At 38.9% G+C, this 20,598-nt stretch overlaps 1 long non-coding RNA gene across 17 annotated transcripts in view; it reads right to left on the bottom strand.

The window, feature by feature from the left end:
• LOC100608367 (uncharacterized) overlaps positions 1-20,598 on the bottom strand; it is a 230,563-nt gene that overhangs the window by 142,154 nt on the left and 67,811 nt on the right. For 13 of the 17 annotated variants that reach the window (XR_008547712.2, XR_008547709.2, XR_001717352.4 and 10 more), the window contains exon 4: positions 19,054-19,141. This is a non-coding gene — a long non-coding RNA (uncharacterized LOC100608367). Of the gene's footprint in view, positions 1-14,011; positions 19,142-20,598 lie in introns of those variants that run through there. The other 4 variants (XR_008547717.2, XR_008547716.2, XR_008547707.2 and 1 more) reach the window with 2 other exon arrangements.

The raw sequence follows: 20,598 nt of genomic DNA, 5'->3' as shown, positions 1-20,598 counted from the left end.
TCTTACCTCCTATTTGGACATCAGGTAATCTACACACTATCGTCTTCCAGGACCTTATGCTATTACCTCCTATTTGGACATCAGGTAATCTACAACACCTGTATCTTCCAGGACCTTATGGTATTACCTCCTATATGGACATCAGGTAATCTACAACACTCTCTCTTCCATGACCTTATGCTATTTCCTCCTATTTGGACATCAGGCAATCTACAACACCTTTGTTGTTCCAGGTCTTCATGCTATTACCTCCTCTTTGGACATCATGTCATCTACAACCCTCTCTCTTACAGGACCTTATGATTTTATTACCTCCTATTTGACATCGGGTAATGTAAAGCCCTCTCTCTTGCAGCACCTTATGCTATTACCTCCTATTTGGACATCAGGTAATCTACAACACCTTTGTCTTCCAGGACCTTATGCTATTTCCTCCTATTTGGACACCAGGCAATCTACAACACCTTTGTCTTCCAGGACCTTATGCTATTTCCTCCTATTTGGACACCAGGCAATCTACAACACCTTTGTCTTCAAGGACCTTATGCTGTTACCTCCTATTTGGACTTCAGGTAATCTACAACACCTTTGTCTTCCAGGACCTTATGCTATTACCTCCCATTTGCACATCAGGTCATCTACAACCGTCTATCTTCCAGGACCTTATGGGATTACCTCCTACTTGGACATCAGATAATCTACAACCCTCTCTCTTGCAGGACCTTACGCTATTACCTCCTATTGGAGATCGGGTTATCTATAACCCTCTCTCTTCCAGGACCATAGGCTATTACTTCCTATTTGGACATCAGGTAATCTACAGCCTTCTCTCTACCAGCACCTTATGCTATTACCTCCTATTTGGACATCACATAATCTATAACCCTCTCTTCCAGGATCTTATGCTATTACCTCCTATTTGGACATCAGGTAATATAACAACACCTTTGTCTTCCAGGACTTTATGCTATTCCCTCCTCTTTGGACATCAGGCAATCTACAACACCTTTGTCTTCCAAGACCTTATACTATTACCTCCTATTTGGACATCGGGTAATTTACAACACCTTTGTCTTCCAGGACCTTATGCTATTACCTCCTATTTGGACATCAGGTAATCTACAACACCTTTGTGTTCGAGGACCTTATGCTATTACCTCCTATCTGGACATCAGGTAATCTACAACACCTTTGTCTTCCAGGACCTTATGGTATTACCTCCTATTTGGACATCAGGTAATCTACAATGCTCTCTCTTCCATGACCTTATGTTATTTCCTCCTATTTGGACATCAGGTAATCTACAACACCTTTGTCTTCCAGGACTTTATGCTGTTACCTCCTATTTGGACATCATGTAATCTACAACCCTCTCTCTTCCAGGACCTTATGCTACTACCTCCTATTTGGACATCGGGTAATCTAAAGCCCTCTCTCTTCCAGCACCTTATGATATTACCTACTATTTGGACATCAGGTAATCTATAGCCCTCTCTCTTCCTTGACCTTATGCTATTTCCTCCTATTTGGACATCAGGTAATCTACAACACCTTTGTCTCCCAGGACCTTATGCTATTACCTCCTATTTGGACATCAGGTAATCTACAACCCTCTCTCTTCCATGACCTTATGCTATTTCCTCCTATTTGGATATCAGGTAATCTACAACACCTTTGTCTCCCAGCACCTTATGCTATTACCTCCTATTTAGATATCAGGTAATGTACAACACCTTTCCCTGAAAAATACACCGTGGGTAGAATGTGCCGGTAACACACGGAATGATTCCCTATCTTGCAGTTTATCTCACTAATTGGGATGATTTCCTTATCTTTTTACCCACTTGGCTAGAAGCTCTTCATGATTACACAATGACTTGTTCATCATTGTATCACGGAATCTAACAAATACACGTTCAATAAATATTAGATTAATCAATGAATGTCCATAGCTACATTTTATTTCACTGTTATGAACTGTGAAAACCTTAGCAAATACAGTTGCTATCTTCATCGTGGACACTGCATGTAGAGAATGTAGGTCACCTCTGGCCAGTTAAATTTGTGCATATTTATGTGATGGGGCATGGAGAGAAAATGAGGGAGGAGTAAAATTAAAATAATGTATGTATAGATACCTTGTTTGATATGTATACCAAGTATTATAGTTAAACTCTACTATTTGAGCTATTGCAATAGATAAAATAGTTGTAGTTTTATTCTCACTCTGAACTTTAGATGTGTGCTATATACATTACATTTCCCAAATTATTTCAGTTTTAATTATAACACAGAAGACAATAAAACCAAAGGAAATATTACATGAATTAATAATATAATACAATGAAATAGCATAAGACAACATATTTTAAAACAGGTATTTGTGGCTTAATAATAGTATTCCCAATCAGGTTTCTGTCAGAGCTAAACTGAAACTAGTAAAATAATATGTCTGCTTTATGGAAGAGTATTGATAAAACATTTTCATGACTGATGATAAATTTGAGCTAGCTTCCTAAAAAACAAATTATTCAGCTACACGGTGATGTTCCCATAGAACACGTTTGCATGATCCTCAAGTTCACTGCTAGAGAGACTCGAAATAATAATCAGGTCATAAAGCCAGAGAAAGGCATTTTAGATTGCCATATATTAATAATTTGCACTGAGAAGTTTAAGAATTACAATAGAGGCTGAGCTTTAGTAATCCTTCTTGGCTAAGAATGGCAATAATTAGGAAGGCTTCAAACAGTCTGTCTCTGTAAAGTTCAGCATCGTAAATGAGAGAGAGCAAGAACATCGGAAGTTGTTCAATGGCTTCAGTGAACAGATCTAGTCAAGCAAGTTTCACCCTCTGACACAAACTGGGTTTTCCTGATGAAAATTGAAGCTCCTTTTGCAAAGAGCATTTTGATTCTTGCATACTTTTCACCTGCTTGAACAAATCGTATTGCTAAGTAGTGATGTACCTGCCTTAAATCACTTGGCCTTTCAAATTTGTTATTCATTTAGAAGCAAACTGGAAATCTTTTCAAAGTGAGCCAAAAGACAGTATTTCAAATGTTTATATTAATTTTATAACTTTTCCATAAATTATATATGGAAATAATAATAATATAATATATATTATATATAATTCAAGGCAGAATCTTGATTATATTTGAAAAACTAAGTCATTCAATTGTCAGAGGAGCCTTGAACCTTGAAACTGAATTTCTGAAATCTTGAATCTGAATTTCTGAAACATATCACTATCGCTTCCACTGAATTATGTATGTCTTTAAGATATTTTCAACTAAACATGTTTACAGAAGTTTCATTTTATTACAGTAAATGAAACCCCTTATCTGGAGTTTTGCTTTTTGAGGTTTCAGTTACTAGAAGTCAGCATGGGCCGAAAATAGGTGAGTACAGTACTATAGTATACTTGGAGAGAAGGAGACCACATTCACATAATTTTATTACAGTTTTTTTATAATCGTCCAATTTATTAGATACTGTGAGTCTCCTACTGTGCCTAATTTATAAATTAAACTTTATTAAAGACATGTATGCATAAGAAAAAACATAGTATATGTAGGGTTCAATACTGTCCGGGACTTCAGACAATTACTGAGGGTCTTGAAATGTATCCCCATGGATAAGAGGGGGCTACTGTATTCTACTCCAAAATAATCCTTATCAGCATTAGGAAGAACAAAATCAATTCGAGTTAATGTAGGAAACCACTCACTTCACAATTTGGATATCTGCTTTTTCACACTCTTGGCAACTTCAGAAGTGTGCTCCTGGCTTGTGAGCAAGACAGCAATAAATCAATTCCAACTAGTACTTGACATAACTCAGACCCAACCTGGAAATCTTATGACGAGCATCCAGTCACCCTGAGCAAGGCCAGCTGCTAAGGGACCTTTTCTGAGCACTAGAGTTACCCTCACGTCTACTGAAGCCGGATTCCGAAAGGTGTCTGCTACCATGCATGATTCACTCAGCACACTCACTCAGGAGCCCAGATCCATGAAGAAGGAAGCATTTTAAAAAGTCTTGGCCGGGCGCAGTGGCTCATGCCTGTAATCCCAGCACTTTGGGACGTGGAGGCGGGAGGATCACGAGGTCAGGAGATCGAGACCATCCTGGCTAACACGGTGAAACCCCATCTCTACTAAAAATACAAAAAATTAGCCAGGCATGGTGGTGGGTGCCTGTGGTCCCAGCTACTCCAGAGGCTGAGGCAGGAGAATGGCATGAACCCGGGAAGTGGAGCTTGCAGTGAGCCGAGATCGCACCACTGCACTCCAGCCTGGGCAACAGAGCGAGACTCCGTCTCAAAAAAAAAAAAAAAATGTCTTAAAAGGACTATTCATTCAAACTAACCAATGCTAGCGATTTGACTATTACACTTTAAGCTCTCTAATAAGTTTGGATGATGTGAAGAATGTTCAGCTTTATTACATATATCTAAAAGTTGTAGAAAGGCTTTCCACATGTCCTCAAAAATAGGACAAGGCAATTTTGTAGCACCACTTCAGTAATTTTCACCAAGGCACTTATTGAAAATATTCAGGTTGAGAATTTTTCCTGTGCTTTTCTAATAAAGAGTAGTCTCTAGTACATAAGCATATCCTCCTTTTCTTCTTTCTTCTGAAAAATACAGGTAGGAAGATAAATACTTGACCCTTAACAAACTCTGTGTGTGTGTGTGTGTGTGTGTGTGTGTGTGTGCATACATTTTAGAAACACCTAACGGTTTTAGTTTCCAGGAGTAAACTAACACTGTTGAAATCAATAAGTGATACAGTGGCATTCCCGTCTGACATGGGATGTCAATTGAAAGCTTCTTGGATTAAGCAACGATTCAAGGAAACACAAACACACATGCAAAACACACTAAGGGAAAGAAGTAAAGAAGAAAAGAAGTAAAAGCAGAAATTGCTTTCTGTCATATTTCCCATATAAATTAATGAGTTATTGTAAAGTTCCTAATGGTTCTTTGGATGGTAGGTCTTATAATCCCAATAAAATATTTATTTCATTACGAGATTTGTTATTGTTTTCCGAATTTACCAAGATTTTGCAGTGGTGCTTTCTCTTAGTACTTCTTGGATGTGACTTATGGCCTCTCTATTAAATTTCATATATTTCAAACACGTAGATAATTAACAATCAACTGATACTTGACCAAAATCTCAGAGTATGATTGTCTATAGGAATAAGAATAGTACTTATTCTAGATCAATTATGTTTCACAATATGGGACCCATTAAATCTTTGTTATTGCATTTCTTCCAAAATTATGAATAAAATGCCTGGAGATTTCCTGTTAGTCCAATTTGAAGAGCTGTCAATGTTTTAAAAGCTACTTATTCTCCACCTTTCTGATGCTACTAAATAGCTTCAGAGCACACACAAGAATATTATCCTTCTTGTACTTCTGAGTTAGGATTGCTTGAACAAAGAGCTACACAGAGGAGTTTCAGCAGTACTAAAGTCCTCTCTTTTTTTTTTTTTTTTTTTTTTTTTTGACAGAGTCTCGCTCTGTCAACCAGGCTGGAGTGCAGTGGCATAATCTCAGATCACTGCAACCTCCACCTCCCCGGTTCAAGTGATTCTCCTGCCTCAGTCTCCTGAGTAGCTGGGATTACAGGTGTACACGACCAAGCCCGGCTAATTTTTGTATCTTTAGTAGAGATGGGGTTTCACTATGTTGGCCAGGCTGGTCTCGAACTCCTGACCTCATGATCCTCCCACCTCAGCCTCACAAAGTGCTGGGATTACAGGCCTGAGCCACTGTCCCTGGCCTAAAACGCTCCTTGAGGCTAAAAATACTTCCCCCGTGCCACCCGTGTTATTTTGAAGCTAAAATAAAGTTCCTTAGAAGACCTGAAATGTCACCATTGGTATGAGTCTTTCGAGAAAACAGGACATAGTGTCTCTAGAGTGTTATCTAAGTAGAATAAATAGTGTATATGGGGATATCTGTATAAACTCTTCACCCAGATAGCCCACTCTAGCCAGGGGCAAGTCTAGGAATTAGAAAGCTTTTTGGTATTTTGAATATAAATCCTCACATTTTCTTTCACATCCTCCATGTCTTTCTGTCTCACTTCACTCTTCTTTTCCTTCTGTCTCCTAAAATGTTCAGCACTGTCCAATCCCTTCATTCCATCACCATGTCCTGACGCGTTGTTCTCTAGGCAGAGACCTTTCACATTCCCCAGTATTCTTCCTCCCCAAATCTGGCCATTTCCCCACCTATCTCCTAGGACCATCTTCCAAGCCAGACAGTGCTCCCCCGCTCAAAGGATTTTCTTCATCTTCCACTTTCTCCAAGTCTTCCGGCTAGTCACCCTCCCCTTCTGAAACAGGACTCCCTCATGCTCTCTGGACTCTGGGCTTTCTTGCTTTGTCTCATTCGTCTCTGTCTTCTTACTGGTAAACCTTTGACCTGCTGATCCTTACTCATGGGAATCTTACAGGGTCTGCCCTGGGCCAAGCACTCTGTTTTCCCTATTAACATATCCACTTTCTTTACTCAAATGACTTTTCTACTAATATCATTTTTTGCCCTACCCTCACATCTGGGCCCCTTCACAATATTTCTTTTTCTGTTGAATATGACCTTGATATTTCAAGCTCAGCACATCCTGAACAATTCATTTTTTCCATCCCATATCCATCTTTCGAATGTCTCTCTTTTTTTTTTTTTTGGTACTTCTATATTTGTCACAAGTTCCCTGGCCAAAAGACTCAGATTCACTATATATTATTGTGATTATCTTCCTTCATCACTTACTTTCCATTTGTTACTGGGTCCTGTTGTTTCTTCCTTTAAAGTTCTTTTAGGGATCAGGCCCTTTTATTTCATCTCCATTGCTACAACCTGGTGTCATACGCCAGTTCTGCCCAGTCAGTCACTATCATTCTGCACATTTGCCCAAATAGTCTAATTCAAAAGGCCACTTTCTGTATATCCTCCTCAGGATTCAGACCCCTTTTCTCAGATATTAAGACCTTATCCTTACTCAGCACAGACAATTTTGAACCTGCATCTTCACTCCTAACAACAAAGGCACATTTGCTATTTGCTTTCCTTTCCTTATTATTATGTCTACATTTAATAAGGAATGTCTACATTTAATAAGGAATGTCTACATTCCTTATTATTATTATTTACATTTTACATCAAGTTTTTGGGGTGTGTGTGTGTGCATGTGTGTGTGTGTGTGTGTAAAACAGATGAGTCTGGCACCAAAGGGTGAACATTGGTCACAGGTTGGGGAAGAGAAACTATAAGGATTTGGTACATTGGTATATTTCTTTTCACACAGGAGTATGTTTTTTCTCGTTTGACTCTTTGTAGGAAATACAGCTTTCAAATCGAGGTTTGTAATAATGAGGTGTAAGGGAGGGAAGTCAGTGATTCTGATTTAAAACTCGTACTCAGGCTTTAAAATGTTTTAAACGTAATGATGTTTAAACATTCTTTTAAAAAAAAAAAAAACTTTCCAAACTAGCAACAGAATTAACTAAGAGCAATGTCAGATATAAAGATTATTTGCAATTTTGGTATTATTACTGTTTCCACATGAGACTGTATTCAAGTTCAAGAATAAATTCAGCAGAAAAATGGGTAGGTTTTGTGAGTATAACTCAGTCAAGATATGAGAAAGACTTTTAAAAAAATTCATATGTGTAAATGAAAGAAGAGAAATTAATGGTAAGTCCTTTTAGTTTCTATGTGAAAGTTGCATGACATCGTAGGAAGATCAGAGGGCTAAGAGTGACTTACGGCAAGGCATTTCATCTCAGCTTGGTGGCTTGAAAGGGTGATTATAACTCTTTCACGTTCCTCTCCAACCCTAAAATTCTATAACTTTTAAAATTTGGTCCTATTACTCACATTCACTTTTCAAATTTTTACCACTTGGTTTATTGGAACAACTGAAAAAAGATCCAGTGTGAAAGGCAGATGATAGAAATCGCAAGGGCGGGCTGGGCATGGTGGCTCACACCTGTAATCCCAGCACTTTGGGAGGCCGAGGCAGATGGATCACCTAAGGTCAGGAGTTCGAGACCAGCCTGGCCAACGTGGCAAAACCCCATCTCTACTAAAACTACAAAAAAAAAAAAAAGTTAGCTGGGCATGGTGGCAGGTGCCTGTAATCCCAGTTACTCGGGAGGCTGAGGCAGGAGAACCTCTTGAACTCGGGAGGCTGAGGTTGCAGTGAGCCAGGATTGCGCCATTGCACTCCAGCTTGGGAGACAGAGCAAAACTCTGTCTCAAAAAAAAAAAAGAAAAAGAAAAAAAGAAATGATAAGGGCAATGTATGGATTAAACTGAGTACTTAGGGATCCAGTGCCAGGAAGAAATGCAGGGAACAGAGGTTGGAGGGCTCTGAAAACTGGGTGGTAGTTGACGCATTGAGGAAGAAGACAAGATTTTGAAGTACTACCAAAGTGGAGGAAAGCGCCCTATTTGTCTGCAGAATTCTCCGGCTTGGATTGAAGGCAACTTGGAGACAGCAGCCTCTCTTTTAGCTCTGGCCCCCAAAGCTCAGAGCTGGGAAGGCCATCCACTATCCCAAGCTTGCCCCTCTCCTCTCTCAAGCCGCGCTCTGCAGGGTGAGGACTGTGAAGGCAGCAGGTGCGGGGAGCCTGAGCTTCAAGGCAGGGACCTCTCTTTCTAAGGTGGTGAGGAAAAGACTGGCTTCTTTTTCTCTGTATCTCCTGCTTGGAGCAGCCGCAGTTGCAGGATGTGCACAGCAGAGCTGAGTAACTAAAAGCCCAGCTTTCTGGCTAGATGATCAAAACGAGGAAAGGAGAAGCTGTGGCCGGGGAGATCCTGGAAAGGGAGGAGCTTGGGAAGACAGCCTCACAGTGTGGCTTGGGCAGAGGAACGGATCAATGGCACAGGATAAAGGAACTGGACATAGACCTGCATAGGTGCAGTCAACTTAATTTTTTAAAATGAAAATGCAAAGCAATCCCATAGAGGAAGATTAGAATTTGCAACAAAAGATGTTGGGAAAATTAAACACTGTAGGCCAAAAAAGAAAACACACAAACAAAAAGCTAGACCTAAACTTCACACTTTCTATAAAAATTAACTCAAAATAGATCATAGATCTAAATGTAAAGTGTGAAACTACAACATTTCTAGAAGAAAACACAGGAAAAAAACTTCCTGTGCAAGAGTTAGACAAAAAGTTGTCATGTCTAAGAAAGAAAAAAATTGGTAATATGGACTTCATCAAACTTTCAAACTTCAGTTCTAAGTAGGGCTTGTTAGGAGGATAAAAAGTTAGCTATTGCCTGGAAGAAATATTTACAAATCACATACCTAAGAAAGAACTTTTATCCAGACCATATAAAGAATGCTGCAACCTCAACAACAAGAAAACAGGCAAAACATTTGTTGACACCTCATCAAGGAAGGTATAGAGATAGCAAATAAGCACATAAAAAGATGTTCACCATCATTAGCCATTAGGGAAATGCAAATTAAAGCTACAATGAGACATCAATGCACACCTAATAAGTGGCTAAAATAAAAATACTGACAATACCGTGTGCTGACAAGCATGCAGAGCAGCAGGCTTTCTTTCTCATGCACTGCTGATGGAAATGGAAAACAGCATAACCATTGTGGAAGGTGGTATGGCTGTTTCCTACAAAGTTAAAAACATATTTGCAATGCAAATACCCAGGCCTCCTGGGTATTTATGCTACAGAAGTGAAACACACAGTCACACAGGAATGTGAACACAGATGTTCATTGCTGCTTCATGTGTAGCAGCCCACAACTTGAAACCACTCAAACATCCTTCAACCTGTGAATAAATAGACAAACTGTGACACAAAACAAAGAAACAAACTATCAATGCAGGCAACAGCTTAGGTGGATTTGTAGGGCTTTATGCTGAATGAAAAAAAAGCAATCTCAAAATGGTGCCACCTACATTATTCTACTTATGTACCATTCTTTTTTTTGTTTTGTTTTTGAGACAGAGTGTCACTCTGTCACCCAGGCTGGAGTGCAGTGGTGCGATCTCAGCTCACTGCAAGCTCCACCTCCTAGGTTCAAGCCATTCTCCTGCCTCAGCCTCCCAAGTAGCTGGGACTACAGGCGCCCACCACCATGCCTGGCTAATTTTTTGTACTTTTTTTAGTAGAGACGGGGTTTCACCGTGTTAGCCAGGATGGTCTCGATCTCCTGACCTCGTGATCCGCCCACCTTGGCCTCCCAAAGTGCTGGGATTACAGGTGTGAGCCACTGCACCCTGCCCTTACATACCATTCTTAAAGTGTAAAATTAGAGTGTAAAGACCTAACAGCTGGTGCCAAAGGTCAGAGTCAGGGAGAAAGCGTGACTGAAAGGACAAAGGAGCATCTTTGCACTGCTCCTTTCAGTCACACCTTCTCATGAGACTGATGAAGCAGTTCTGTACCCTGATTCTAACTGGGACTGGGTGGTGATGGCTGAACACATCTACAGAAATCTGTGGAAACATCTTTATCCAGGAAGATTTTCAAAGGAAGACAGAAAAAGAACTATACACACAAAACAAAAGACAGAAAGAAAAAACTGAACTTAAATGCTGTTGAAATCTGTATGTACATGTGTTAATAGTATTGTACCTCTTAACAGCTTCCTCATTTGGACCATGCACTGAGGTCCTGGAAGATATTTTCATTAGGGGACACTGGCTTAAGAATACGCCAGAATTAAGTCTGGGCACAGTGGCTCATGCCTGAATCCCAGCGCTTTGGGAAACCAAAGCAGGAGGATCCCTTGAGGCCAGGAGTTCTAAATCAGCCTGGGCAACATAGCGGACCTCATCTCTACAAAAAATTTAAAAATTAGCTGGGCATGGTGAGGGGTGATTGTAGTTCTAGCTACTCAGGAGGTTGAGGCAAGAGGATCGCTTGTTCCTGGGAGGTCGAGGCAACAGTGAGCCATGATCACACCACTGCCCTCCAGCCTGAGAGACAGAACAAGTCCATCTCTCCAAAAAAAAAAAAAAAAAAAAAAGAATACACCAGAACTCACTATACCATTTTGCAATGTCTGGGAGGCAACGCATATTTCAAAAGAAAAGCTACAATAAAAAAAAAAGAAAGGGAAAATGAATACTTAGGGACAATTAAGAGTCTACCAAATTCGATAAAATTACTTTACTGGACAACAAGGTCACACTTTCAATTTTCGTATTTCCCTAACACTTAGTAGAGCAGCTTAAATGAAATTGCATTTAATAATATGTGAATATCAGAGAAAACCAGGTAATTTAAAATTAAATTGCCAACTAAATATCTTAGTAGGATGCCAAATAGTAATTATCCTATTATCACCTTTTTATTACTTCTTAAGTTTAAAGTTTTACTACTTAAAATTATTAGCATAGGTTCCTTAAAATCAGTATGTTACTACATGCTTCTCCGTTTCTGAAAGAATTCTTAAGAAAAAAAATTAGTTGAAAAATGTAATATGTCTGTATTAACTAATCAGATAAGATATCAAATTTTGTGAGGGATATTTTACTCCTAAGATTCTAATGCACCATGTTAAGCTTTATCCACAAAGATTTTCAAAGGAAGACAGAAAAAAAATCTATTTCATATTCAACATTCTGTCAAGGACTCCATATAAACTTCTCTGAAATGAAACATTTTCATTTTCAGACCATGTGAATAACTGGTTGAATTTGGACACTCAACCCTGACCTCGGGTCCTTAGGTATATTTCACATGTTTCAGACGTGACTGATTGCCTGTTGAGTTCAATTATTCCTCCAACGCCTGAAGGATTCTGAAGAACCCTAACATTTGCAGGAAGTGACCTTGCTCCCACTCCATCATGCAACAGCTGTCAGAGATGTTTCTGTGGCCCACTCTGTCAGACAAGAAGACGATTTATCAGGTAAAACCTCTGTTGTTGGACAGTGAAATTGCAGGGCTTCATTCTTTTAAGACTCTTATTTTGGCATAAAAGAGTCCAGGTGACAATAACAAAGATAAGTGTTAGTCATTACAATGTGAGATTTATAGATGGTGTCTGTGTCCTGCAGTAGTGGAGATAGTTGGAAGATATATAAATCCTACAAATCCTACATTTTTGCTGTATTAATAAATATTTGGATGGAAACCAGGAAACATTTTCATTGTCAATTACTTGACATTAGACTGAAAATTCCTCATGGACAAAACTTCTTATGAATCCAATTGCCCCAGCCTTGTGCACACAAGATGGCACTAGCTTGGGGGCCTGAATGGGGTTGCACTGGTGAGCAAATTAATGACAGGAAACCTACGGGAAAGGGGGTTATCAGTTGCTTTTTCTTCCCAGCACACGAAATGTACGTTTAGGTCATACTATTCAGTTTCAACTTGGGTAAGGAAGAATAGCCTAGGTGAATATATACATTTCCATTAAAAAGTAATCTTAATGCTTCTCTTTCATACCCCTGGTTTTCCTCAAGCATTTGGTGTTTTCTGCCTACCTGTCACATTGATAACTAAGCGATTACAATGTATGGCATATGTAACTGGCATAGGTTTCCTTGACAACTATGTAGGTCTCCTTCCTCATAGTCCATTCCCAGAATGAGGGTCCCGGCAGCAGCTCTCTGAAAATGAGAGTGGGGAATGCAGGGGGTGTCACCTGTAGGGTGACTGACTGAAGAGCAGGCAGGTTGGAGGCTGGGAGTCCATAGAGTTTCCAGTTTCAGGAGCACTTTTCTCTGTGGCCCAAGGGCTTGAGTGCATTTCCTCTTCTAAGAGAGTTGCTCTTCACATGTTTTATTTTTGCCTCCTTGCCTTTTGAGGAAGTTCTGCATTACCCAAGGCTGTGCTCAGCCTTCTCTCAGAGTCCAACATCTGCACCAGGAGCTTTCTACACGTAGAGCACCTGCTTTACTTCGAGGACAATTCTCCAGGCTTAATTCTGGGGACAAAGGCCCGTCGTAGCCAGGCACCATTTTGAATCAGTACCAGTCTTTGTCCTGTAATTTCTTTCTACAAATTTGAGTTATACTGCTTTACAAATTATGTCTGTATCCCCATGCCATTGACTTTATTTTCTAAAAGGCATTTCTAATAGATGCAAGGTATTCTATTTACTGTCACTACCAAAGTTTATTTAGTCATGCTCCTATTAGTGACCACTTGAGTATCCCCAATTTTATCATATTTAACATTGTAATGAAAAGCTTTATATAGAAATAGTTGCCATCTATAATTATTTCCTAGAAATAGAACTGTTGTTACAAAGTGAATGAACAATTTGATTGTAACACAGATTGACAAATTGTATTCTAATAGTTTATACAAAGTTACCCTCCCACTAGCAGTCTAAAAGGCTCCCTTTTTCCCCATTTTCTTCTGTTCACTTTATTTTGGTTTTTCTCCCCATCAATTGTATCAGTAGAAAATAATATCACTTTATTTAGACTTTTTTATTACTTATGCAATTAAGGTTTTTGCATTTATAGGCCACTTTTATACAATTTGTAATATCACTTTATTTAGACTTTTTTATTACCTATGCAATTGAGGTTTTTGCATTCATAGGCCACTTATATACAATTTGTGAATTGGCAATGCTATCTCCTTTTTTAAATAGAGAAATTATAATTCTTTACACTGATTTGTAAGAGTACCTTATGGAAAAGAATAATGACACTCATTCTTGTTTATAATAATGTTTGTTTAGTCAAGTCTATCTATTTTTTTTTTTTTGCTTTTCTTTTTTAAAAATACATATTTCACCAACAGCATCCAGGCTGAGAGTGAAATCAAGAACACAGTCCCACTTACAATAGCCACAAAGAAAATAAAATACCTATAGGCATACAGCTAACCAAGGAGATGAACGATCTCTACTAGAAGCACAAAACACTGCTGAAAGAAATAAGAGATGAGACGACACAAATAAATGGAAAAATATCCCATGCTCAAGGATTGGAAAAACTAAAGCTGACCCAATTGTCCCATAGACAGTTTTATTCTGGTGTTTGTTTTTTTTGGTTTTTGGTTTTTGTTTTTGAGATGGAGTATCGCTCTGTCACCAGGCTGGAGTGCAGTGGTGCAATCTCAGTTCACTGCACCCTCCGCCTCCCAGGTTCAAGCAATTCTCCTGCCTCAGCCTCCCAAGTAGCTGGGATTACAGGCGTGTGCCACCATGCCTGGCTAATTTTTGTATTTTTAGTAGACATGATGCTTCACCATGTTGGCCAGGATGGTCTCGATCTCTTGACCTCGTGATCTGCCCGCCTCAGCCTCCCAAAGTGCTGGGATTACAGGCATGAGCCACCACGCCCAGTCTAACAGTTTTTTTCTTTTTAATAAACATAGAAATTGACCCTTCTGGTCTTAAAGCTTGAAACTTATATTTGTTTTATCTGAGTTCCTTCCTGAGGAAATGACCTTCAGGCCTCTCACAAAAAGTGTCAAAGAACTGAAACTCAGTAGATCATCACATCCAGACAATGAGATGTTGGACCCCTCATTCATCGCGATTGCTTCCTGACACCTCCCTAGTTCCTGTTTTCTTACACAATGTTACATTCCTTCCTTGTTATATAAATCCCTGGTTTTAGTAGGTCAGAGAGATGGATTTGAGACTGAGTTCCCACCTCCTCTGCTGCAGCACCGGATTAAAGCTTCTTCCTTGGCAATACTTGCTGTCTCAGTCATTGGCTTTCTGTGCAGCAAGCAGCAGGACCTAGACTGAGCACCTGGTGTTTCAGTACCAAAACCACTATTGTAAAAATGGCCGTATTGCTCAAAGCACTTTACAGATTCAATGCCATACCTATCAAATTACCAACGTCATTCTTCACAGAATTAGAACATTTACTTTAGAAAATTTACTAAAATTAGAAAACTACTCTAAAATTTGTATTGAACCAAAAAGAGCCTGAACAGCCAAAGAAAGCCTAAGCAAAAAGAACAATGCCAGAGGCATCACTCTTTCCAACCTCATACTATACTATAAAGCCACAGTAACCAAAACAGCATGGTGCTGTTACAGAAACAGACACATAGACCAATGCAAAAGAATAGAAAACAAACAAATAAAGCTACATACCAACAACCATCTGATCTTTGACAAGGCCAACAAAAACAAGCAATGGGAAAGAACTCCCTATTCAATAAACACAGCTGGGATAACTGGCTAGCCATATGTAGCAGAATGAAACTGGACCCCTCCGTTTCACCTCATACAAAAATTAACTGAAAATACATTAAAGATTTAAATGTAAGACCTCAAACTATAAAAATTCTGGAAGGCAACCTAGGAAACATTCTTCTGGACATCAGCCTTGGCAAATAATTTTTAGCTAAGTCCCCAAAAGCACTTGCAACAAAAACAAAAATGGGACAAGTGGGACCTAATTAAACTCCAGAACTTTTACATAGCAAAATAAACAGAGAGTAAAAATCAGCACAGTAAACAGACAGTCTAGGGAATGGGAGGAGATATTCGCAAAGTATGCACCTGACAAAGGCCTAATATCCAGAATCTATAGGGAACTTAAACAGTTGAACAAACAAAACCCAATTAACCCCATTAAAAGATGGGCAAAGACATGAACAGACATTTATCAAAGAAGACATACATCAAATATGTGAAAAAAGGCTCAGCATCGCTAATCATCAGAGAAATCCAAATCAAAACCACAATGAGATACCATCTCATACCAGTCAGAATGGCTATTATAAAAAGTCAAAAAAACAGATGCTGGCAACATTGCAGAGAAAAGGGAAAGCTTATACGCTGTTAGTGGGAATGTAAATTAGACCAATCCACTGAGGAAGCAGTCTGGAGATTTCTCAAAACTTAAAACAAAGCTACCATTTGACCCAGCAATTCCATTACTGGGTATACACTCAAAAGAAAATAAATCATTCTGCCAAAAACACATTTACACTCAGATGTCCACTGCATCACTATTCACAATAGCAAAGACATGGAATCCACACAGGCGACCATCAGTAGGAAATTGGACAAAGAAAATGTGGTACATATACACCATGAAATACTATGTGCCATAAAAAAGAATAAAATCATATTCTTTGCAGGAATATAGATGGAGCTGGGGTGATCTAAGCAAATGAATGCAGAAACAGAAAACCAAATACCACATATTCTCACTTATAAATGGAAGCTAAGCATTGAGCACGTATGGACATAAATATGAGACACAATAGACACTGTGGACTACTAGACGGTGGAGGGAGGGAGGGACGGAGGTTAGGTTAAAAAAGACTACCTATCAGGAACTATGCTCACTACCAGGGTGATGGGAACCGTACTTCAAACCACAGCATCATGCAATAGTCCATTGTAACAAATCTGCCCATGTACCTCCTATATCTAAATTGCAAGCTGAAATTTTTTAAAAAAGAAAAAACCCTATACAATAAAAATACATATTTGGTTTAAGTCAAATATTTTCCAGTATGTTAGTTAATTTAGAAAAATATTTCACTGATTAAGCCATTCAAATATTATTTTAGTTTTGCATGTGACATAAAAAAGGGAATCTGATGTGTGTGTGTATCGGAAATAGTTATCCAATTTCCTCTCATGGTTTATTAAATTTTTCATCATTCTCCACGTGTTTAAAATGCCAGCTGCACACTATACATATGGCATACATATTAATATTTTTCTAAAATGTATCTCAGGTTCCATTGACCTATCTATTCTCCTTCTAATGTCATAATCTGGCAGGGCCAGATTATGTACTTAGCTCAAATCTTACTCTGATAGCAGTGGGAGGGTGTGTATCAAAAGGCTAAGACCAGGTAGGAAAGCAGGAAGCAAAGTTGTAAACATCAGCAGACATTTGGGAGCTGGTCGGAGGGTGTGCGTGTCTGAACTCAGTGTCCGCCCTCCCTTGCAGGCTGCAACAGTCTCAAAACAGTGCTGGTGGGTTCTCCAGAGCTACGGGTAAATGTCGTTTTGCCTACACTCAAAACCCACTTGATATGTCTCTCTCTTTCTGTTATCTCCTGTGTCATTTCTGTATCTCCGCTCAGACCTTTGAGTAGCTGTTTGGCTGCACTGGGTTCTCCATTTTGCCTTTGCTCCATAGATGTCCCCTTTGAATAAACTGTAGGTCTATGTGACCTCCATCTGGTACCCTCTTACCCAATATCCCATTTCAGGAGGAAAACCATATAGGTAATAGCATATAAAAAATGTTAAACAACAGAAAATCATTTCTTAAAAAGATACTAATGATTGGGGTATTGGGAGGTTGGTAAATGAGAGATGGTAATTTTTATAGGGAGGGTAGAGAAAGCAGTCACCTCCTGCAATTCTGCCAGGACAACAGGACAAGAGATGGTATCACTCACTGATTTAGAAAATGCATAAGAAAGAACTGGCCTCATACTTAAGGATCATAAGTTCAGTTTTGCGTATATTAAGATGGAATTGCCTTTTGGTGATTCCCTGAAAGGCAGTTAAATATGTGAAGCTGTAAAAAGAGAGCTGGGAGTAAAGAACATATTAGCGGTAGTTGAACCCATAGCAATGGATGAAATCACTTAGATAAATCTCATGGAATAAGAAGACGGGAAAGGCATATGTGGAAATCTAACTTTGCAAGTATGGGCAAAGGAAAGGGAGCATAATAAAGTGTCTGACAAGCAGTGCTCAGAAACTCAGCAGTAGGATAGCAATTACTATCATAAAAGCCCACCAAGAAGAAAGTACTCAGAAGGAGGGAGTGATAAACAGCTTCAAATGCAAATAGCATGTAAACTGCCACATGTTCATCAGAATAGGCCACTGCAAAGTTCCATCTGTGACACGGGATAAAGGGCTTTCTGCAAAATTACTCAGCCAGAAAGCTGGATTAAATGGGAAATGATGAAAGGAGGCATTGCAGGCTATTCTTTAGATTAGATTGCCTGCATTAGTAGGTTAAAAGATTGAGGGGGAGAATGTTTATCATTAAAAAATAAAAGATGTTGTTTCTATATTGAGTAGCATAATCTATCAATGAAGCAGAGATTGAAGATGTGGAAGAAAGTGAGTATCATGAGAGAGGCTATTCTCCCAGGAAGTCCAGAAGAGACACACAGAGAACAGAGGTTGGAAGTGACCCAAAGACGAAGTGAAGGATGGCAGCTCCTCTCAGGCCCGAGGAATGATTTGGCGTTGATGAATGGAACAATGGTAGCATCTTAAAGAAGAAGGATTTGATCTTTAGCAATATGGGGTGAGAGAAAAAATGTTTTATCAGTCCTAAACCAAAAATAAGTTACAGTGATGAGAAGTATGTCGTTAACAGACTTATTCATTTATTCAAGTCACATTGATTATCTACCACGTACCAGACACTACTATTTAGACATAACAATTAAAATCTAGCCTATAAAATTAATAAGAAATTAATTATGAAAAATAACATTTTAAAATAATAAGTCTTTGGTGTGATGAGTGTTACCAAAAAAGTAGTATGAGAAATCAGGTTCGATGACTTTTTTAATAATTTTTTATTGAAAAATAAAAGTTGTATATATTTATCATGTACCACATGATGTTTTAAAATATATACACATTTTATAATGCCTACATTGAACTAAAATAATTCCGATACTACCTCTTTCTTTCATATTGTTAACCAGAAGGAAGAGAGTTGGACCTGAATGCTTGCTATTTGCACTTTACTCTGTGCGTCCAGTCCTCAAGTACAACATAGAGTCATAGGCAGAGTGAGACATCTGAAACTGTAGAAATGTCTGAAATAGTTGCTGGCCCAAAACTACTTTGATGAGAGAACAGATGGGTGACAGCCTGGAGTTTCTATAAGCAGTTAGGAAAAATAGTCAATGTTAGCAAACAACATCCATAGTAACAAGCCTGAAATCGCCAAGAGAATATTTTTCATTACTGATGTGTAAACATTTGCCAAAGTTATGACGAGCAGAAGCTGCTTCTCCTAACCTCGTGGTGCCCACTCCGCTGAGTGTCTTTCCAAAAGCATTTCACTGAGCTCATGGTACCTGTAGAACATCTCGTCCAGGGAGCCTTACCTTATCAAAGAGTATGCGACACTTTACCTCATGGGTGTGCTTCTAAGACATGTGTCCCCAGTCGTATAGGCTTCTTCCTTTCGGGTTCCTGAGGGAGACAACAGAAAAAACAAAATATCAGTGGATTCATAAGAATTAGTACAAAAGCCCCGAAAAACAAAAATTCATTTTGTTTACAAGGTAGGATTTGAGAACAAAAGAATAATAAGTAATTATTTCTGTGTGTAATGATATTTACGTGAATTCCCCTTCTACTGGTTTTCTACTGATACTGGAACAAAGTACTACAGACCTTGTGACACAAACCACCAGGAATGTATTATCTTCCAGTACTGTAAGTCGGAAGCCCAACAGGGATCTCCTGGGCTAAAATAAATGAATTAGTTGGACTGTGTTCCCTTCTAGGGGCTTTAGGGAGACTTGATTTTCTTGCATTTTCCAGTTTCTGAAGGCCAACAACAATCCTTGGCTCAAGGCCCCTTTCCTCCATCTTCAAAGACAGGAAGGTTGTATCTCTCTGACCATTCTCACATCAGCACGTCTCCTTCTGACTCTGTCCTCTGACTCCTTCTTATACCTTTAAGGACCCTTGTGATTCCACTGGGCAGGACCCTCTCCCTAACTCAACGTCATTAAGTTTAATTACATCTGAAAGTCCTTCTGTCATGTAGGGTAACATATTCACAAGTTCTAGGGAATACCCTGCCTACCATGGCCCCATTGCTTAATTAAAAAGTTGATAACAGGTAAAATGGAAAAAATACAAAAATAATTTAGTCAGGCTCGATTATTTTAACATGTATGTTAAAAGTAGATTTTTATCAGTGGGATGAAACCAAGCTGTATATTCTACGTGGCCTTTCAGTACTCTTCTACTCAAGTAACAACTACGGAAGCTAGAGAGCATACAAAAAGATGGTGTAGGAAATGGTCAGTGCACAAGACCAGAAACTACACACCTGTGTAGTGGTATTGGCTTTTTTATGTGCTGTGAAAACTAGGAAAAGTCATAATTTTAAAGGTCTTTTAAATATGTAAAGTGGGGGATATTAGGCATCGTTATTGGCATATACACAAATACTTTATAAATATAATTTCTCACTCTGCCCACTCAAAACATAAAAATCACATGAGAAATCTGCATGTGAAAGTTCTTTGTAAATTGTAAAACACCATGTAATTATGAGGGATTTTTACAAGTTTTTGAAAGCTTTTCACATGGATTAATTATCATTGATTCAAAGAGAGTTATGATGTATGTAGGACAACTGTTATCATTCTCTTTTCAATTATACAGCAATTGAGACTGACAGGATGTTTGTTGTCCCAAGCCAAAACGGTAACAGATTTGAGATTCCAAAGACTCATCGGGAGTCTTTGCCCTCACCTCCTGGGTATGCACTCCTACATCCGCTTGTAAATTAAGGGATTAAACACTCAGGCAAAAAGCACACAATATAATTTCAGTCCGTGATTGAAAGCTTGGCCTCTAACAAAATGACGACTTGAAGAATCATGAGAAAGAAAGAGACTGCCAATGTGAGC

This window comes from Pan troglodytes, chromosome 3 (genome assembly GCF_028858775.2).
Source record: "Pan troglodytes isolate AG18354 chromosome 3, NHGRI_mPanTro3-v2.0_pri, whole genome shotgun sequence".
Classification (NCBI taxonomy): Eukaryota; Metazoa; Chordata; class Mammalia; order Primates; family Hominidae; genus Pan; species Pan troglodytes.
This window is presented reverse-complemented; position numbering and strand designations above follow the sequence as displayed.